Genomic DNA, 6012 nt, shown 5'->3' with positions numbered 1-6012 from the left:
GTGCTCTAGTGAATATTTGTGCGAGGAGGAGGTTATTGATAGCCAGTACCCTCTTTAGACACAAAATGATCCACAGGTATGCATGGTTAATGATGAGAAGGGTGGGTGGTGAGCGGAATGAACGGAAGGCAATTATTGAATCTGTGTAAGTGGATGAGAGAATGAGAAGGTTGTAATGGATGCAAGAGCATACCAAGGTTGGGGGAGTGGACTTTCGGACCACCACTTGGTGGTGATAAAAGTCAAGGTACAAATGCGATGGATGAATAGAAGGAAAGGAGGACAGGAGGAAATAGTCCATGCAAGGAGAGTAAAATGGTTGCAAAAAGATGGAAAAAAGGCAGAATATAAGAGAGAAGTGGAGGGAAATATGATCTGGAGCATATGGGGGAGGAGGAAGGTGTGTGCCAGATTTTCACAGAAGAACTCTTTCCTGCGTGTGAGGTTGTGTGGGATGAAGAGAAGAGGAGAGGGAATGCAAGGAACACCATGGTGGAATGACGAGGTGAGACAAGCTGTAGTGCAAAAGAAGCAAGCATGTAGCGAGTGGGTGGGAAGCAGAGACACGGAGGAAGTTGAGAGACGGAAGACAGATGTATATGAAGAGAGGAAAAGAGAAGTGAAAAGACTGGTACGAGAGAGTAAAAAAAGAGTGGATGAGAAAATTGGAAGGAATTTGAGTGTTAAGTCGTGGGAATGTGAGAAAATTTTCTGGAAAGAGGTAAAGACAGTTAGCCACGGTGATAAAGCAGTTAGTAATGGAGTGGAAGAAAAAATGGACGATTGTTAGTGGAGAAGGTAGAAAAAGTGAGCAAATGGAGCGAATAGTTTTAAGGAATTGTTAAACACTGAGAATGAAAGTAATGAGAGTATAAGAGGCTGGGGAATGGCTAGGAGAAGTAGAGGGGTGAGAAAGGAGGAAGAGATCAGTAGGATGGAAATACTAGAAGTAATGAAGTCATAATGGGGAAGTCCCAGTAACTGATTGTGTGGTGAAATGCTGAAGCATGGGAGAGAGATAATGGCAAAATGGATATGGAAGATGTGCAAATTTGCCTAGGAGGTAGGTATAGTCCCTGAGGATTGGAAGACTAGTATAATTATTCAGTTGTACAAAGGAAAAGGGGGAAAAAGAAGTGTGTGGTAATTACTGGGGAATTTGTCTTCTCTGTTCGAATAAGAAAGGTATGTGGTTGCATAATTACTGACAGAGTTAGGGACATAACAGAGGAATTAGTTGGAGAAGAACAGGGAGTTTTTAGGAAGGGATAAGGTTGTGTTGATCAAATGTTCGTCCTTAAGTCTTTAGTGGAATTGTTTCTAGAGAAAGGAAAGAAGTTGTATGTGTCCTTCATGGATTTGCAGAAAGCATAAGACAGAGTGGATAAACAAGGAATGTGGATAATATTAAGACTATATGGAGCAAATGGGAAGCTGCTGAATACCGTGAAGAGAATGTATGAGGGTGCTCAGGCTGCAGTGCTTGTGGGTGATGAACTTGGCGAATTTTCCTATCTGAATGTTGGATCTCCACGGGTATTCAGTCTGTATATCGATGGAGCTATAAAAGAGATACAAAGTAGGGCAATGGATGTTGGAGCGGCCCTGATGAGACAGGGCAACCTTTGGAAACTTCTGGTTCTGTTGTTTGCAGATGATACTGTATTGTTAAGTGAAGATGACGGGGCACTGCAAGGCTTGATGAATGAGTTTGGGAGAGTGTGTATGAAATAAAATCTACAGGTGAAAGTAGGGAAGAGTAAAACTATGGTCTTCGAGAGAAATGAAGTCACTGAATGCACACTGAGGTTAGAGGATGAGGAAATGGACAATGTGACTGCATTTAAGTACCTGGGTAGTATGATGAGTAAGGATGGAAGTTTGGAGGGTGAAGTACTTGACCTTGATCTTTCCATTCTGCCATCTTCTACTTCTTCTTCTTTTTCTTCTTCTTCTTTTTTTTTTTTTTGTCACTGTGACCTTGCAGCTGACCTGAGCATGTCGATCACTAAGCCGAGAGCACACCGCCAGCGGGAGCAAGTTCATTAGATCGGTCCGTAAGAGCGGCCTGTAGAGAGCTAAAAAACGAGTGCACAAAGAACGGACGGAAAGAAAACTCTGAACGTGGCCCATGAGCACAAGACCTTCAACATAAAGAAACTGCACATGCACGCTGTAATACGTATTTGTTAAGTTGGTTTCATCAGGTTATATACATCAAAATCCATTAGTTACAGTTCTTTTCTTCATTCACTACCGTATATTAAACTGAAAAAAAAAAAAAAAACACCACCACCACGAAACCCTTTATATGTCAGTCTTACTACTCACTAACTGTTTAAATCGAAAAGATCTATTGTCTTGAAGGGGTAGAGGAAAGCTCTACGTAGCCCTCAAGTTTGATAAATGTCTGCTAAGAAAAATATAAAAGTCAGAAGTCGCCATTCTATATAAAACACATCTGTGGACGCAACTAGTTAATAACTTTTAACCATGAAAAATTATCTTGGTGGTATGAGGTTGACAAAAAAATAAAAGGAAATTTAACTCTTTATTTGCTGTGAGTTCCTAGGAAATAAACTTGACCACCAGAAACTGGAATAGAACACAAAGTTCGTTAATTTCAGCCCAATCGTTAATTGTTATAGTTTTTGACACATTTGGTGCCCTAGGTTTCTCTCAAGCAGAATAACATCGTCTGACATAAGCCGATATACAAAGCAATGTAGGTGTTTAGCATTTAACCAGTTCAATTTTCTGTCGTTCCCGTTGAACAGTATTGCTTGCTGGGAATTTTCTCACGCAGATGAGATTGCCTGGTATTTACCTTAAAATAAATACGCTTATCGACAGTAGTGGAATGATTCATCACATTGCCGACACAGAAAACTGGTAAACTAGTTTGCCAGGTCAATTTTATGGCATCAGTATTCTTGCCGCACCACTAATCTTTTTTACCATTATATTCTGCTTTATTTCGGGGTAACGAATATAATATCTCAAGACCTTTACCTCTGTTGTTCTTATATTTCTATTTACTCTTACCCTGAAATTTTTATCCATTCTTCAGGTTTTCATACTTAATACTTTTTACCTACTACTCGCATTCTTCCTTCTGTTGTTTTCCTTCCATTTCTTTATCTCTACAATATCTCTTAATATACTGTATTTTTTTTTAGCAGTCTACTTTCATTTTATCCCCATTTTATTCCCAGTCATAACTTTCACTCTTTCCTTAATGCAGCTTTTTTCGTTTTTACTAACAGTCCTCTCCCGTCCCCTTGCTTATCCGGCCCCCCCCCCCCTCTCTAGGCAACTCTGTAATGAGATAGGTAGGTACATGTCTACTTTAATATTTTCCAAATCAGGCTGCGAACTGCCTCGGAAAATATTTTCTTTTCCTGTGGGAGAAATAAGTAGGAGAGAGACGGTGGGGGCCAGGAAGAGAGAGAGAGAGAGAGAGAGAGAGAGAGAGAGAGAGAGAGAGAGAGAGAGAGAGAGAGAGAGAGAGAGAGAGATGTGTTTTTATGTACACTGTTCTTTTGTGACCAGGACGCCCTTGTTAAAAAATCTGTCAAAAGAAACAATACAGACTTTGTTTCATCTGAATTTTTTTTTTTTTTTTTTTTTTTTTTACGAGGACTTGCTATTTGTTTTAGTTCCCACTCTCACCACTGCCAATACCATCACTACATTGTCTTCAAACCGGCAGTACTGACGACCACTACAGTCCTCGCAACCATAATCATTATCATTACGTCTGCTCCCATATCCAATACTTCATCTTAATAAAACAACGGTCAGTTCCTACCATTTGTTGTCTCCCGCCATTACTACAACCAGCAGCATCTTCCCACCTTTTCTACGATCTACGGTGACTATTCCCACAATCACCTTCTTATACAAGATCCACAGCATAGAATAATTATTATCTCCACGAGTTTTAAAGGAAGCAAAGAACAAACAAGAGGTGCTAGGCACAACAAACCTCGTCCGACAGCAGTTATTTTATTGTTGTTAAATACTGACTCGTTTGTGCCATTTAGTGTCAGTCCACAATTATTGTCAAAGGTAATGGTGCAAATGTTTTCAAATTAAGCCCTCTGAAAAGCCATGATCTTGCATTTGACCTTTCAAGGTCACTCAAGGTCAAAGATCATGCAGCCAAACGATAGCCCATATAAGACTTACTATATCTTGGTACAACGAGTTTCGAGTTATAGTCCCCTGAATATCCATGACCTTAAGTTTGACCTTTCAAGGTCACTTACGGTCAAAAGTCAAGGTACCGATTTAAAACCCATATGGAATTCTCTATATGTTGATAACAGTAAATATCTCTACCTTCAACCAGTTTCGAAATAGAGCCCCCTGAATATACGTGACCTTGAGTTTGACCTTTCAATCATTTAAGGTTAAAGGTCTTGGTGCCAAATGAAAGCCCATATTTCGAGTTCCTGTATGTTCCTGATAGTAAATATCTCTATCTTCAACCGTTCTCAAATTATAGTCTTCTGAAAATCCGTGACCTTGATTTTGACCTTTCAGGGTCATTCGATTACCTCCAAAACATTATCACTTTCTTTGGGGACCAGTGCCCACATATCCTGAAAGTCTCATGTAATTTCATTGAGCCTTTTTTCTGTAATGTTGCTAACAAGGAAACAAACAAACAAACTCTACCAAAATCAATACCTCGTCGGACTCTGTCTGGGCGAGGTAATGATACATTATAGCTCTCAAGAATGCCATAGTGCCTTACGAGTGGAAGCTAGCAAGCGTAAGTCCATTTACAAAAAAGGTTAGTACATCACAACCAGATAATTACTGTCCAATTAGCTTAACATCTATAGTCTGAAAGTTGTTGGAAACAATCATCTAAGACAAGTTTTTTTTTTTTTTTTTTCCACGTATCTTGCTAAGAGCAAAGGCTAGACAGTCCCTTTGTTGACGATCATCAGTTTTACTAGGCAGAAAAATTATTGACCACACTCCATAGGTTACCACTTGACTGCTTGCCTGGAACCGTCCATACTGAGTACATGCTAGGGCTGGAGGACTGGCGTGATGGAAATAGTGTAAGTGGGTTATTTACAAAAACAGTGAATCCTATAGGGAAATTCAGATATACAACTTGTTCCCTGCCCTAACTGGTGATCGGTCTTGTTCCCCACCAATTACCCGTTTACAACTCTGTCATCAAAGATTTACGGCATAGTTTCTAAAACATTTATCAATGTCTTACTAGTCTCCTGAACATTGTCAAGAATGCTTTTGATAGACAACAACACACAATGCGTGGGGAATATCAGTCTCCATTCTCAGAAAGCTTTTTTAAAAGTTTCCCATAAAATATTCCTCAGAAAACATTTTGTTTTCTCAGGTTGATCATCAATTGGTCTATGGAACATAGGAAGGTAATCGGTGACAAAGAATCGTCTCTGATTCATGTTTAATGGCGAATCCTACAGGGTTCGGAGTTGGTTTCTTTTGCGTTTCTTAGTAAAGCCGACAACAACCAGTCCACAGGTTATACCGTCAGAGACGTAAGACTCCAAGGTTAAGTTACCGTGGTAGAGCACACTTAACACTTACACGACGATGATGTTAGATTTAATTAAATTAAGCTGGTATTGGACAATATGAAGACTGACCTCTACTAATGAAGGGGTTCATGAAGGCTATATCTAGCCCCTCCAGTCTGACAAATCTTCCCTGAATATAATCGACTGCAGAGTGTATCAGTGAAACAGTCATGACGCTAATGTGGAGAATCGTTTCCTCGATGATCAACTTACTTCCTTTGATGTCATTGTAATACTGCATGGTGGTCGTGTTCACGTTTTTCCTGGCGACTTCAGCTGGAGGGATTGATGAGTGGGTTAAGCCTTTTAGCTTCGTTATCCTTAACTCAAAGGTAAAACTGTCTAATCTTACTTTGCCCGTTGCCCAGTGTATAATATGAGGCCAGGCTACCGTTAGTCAAGAGCATTTAGTGGTAGGGGACCGTTC

Source organism: Coenobita brevimanus, chromosome 21 (genome assembly GCF_032717465.1).
Source record: "Coenobita brevimanus isolate Jiangsu-jjx chromosome 21, ASM3271746v2, whole genome shotgun sequence".
Taxonomy (NCBI): domain Eukaryota; kingdom Metazoa; phylum Arthropoda; class Malacostraca; order Decapoda; family Coenobitidae; genus Coenobita; species Coenobita brevimanus.
This window is presented reverse-complemented; position numbering follows the sequence as displayed.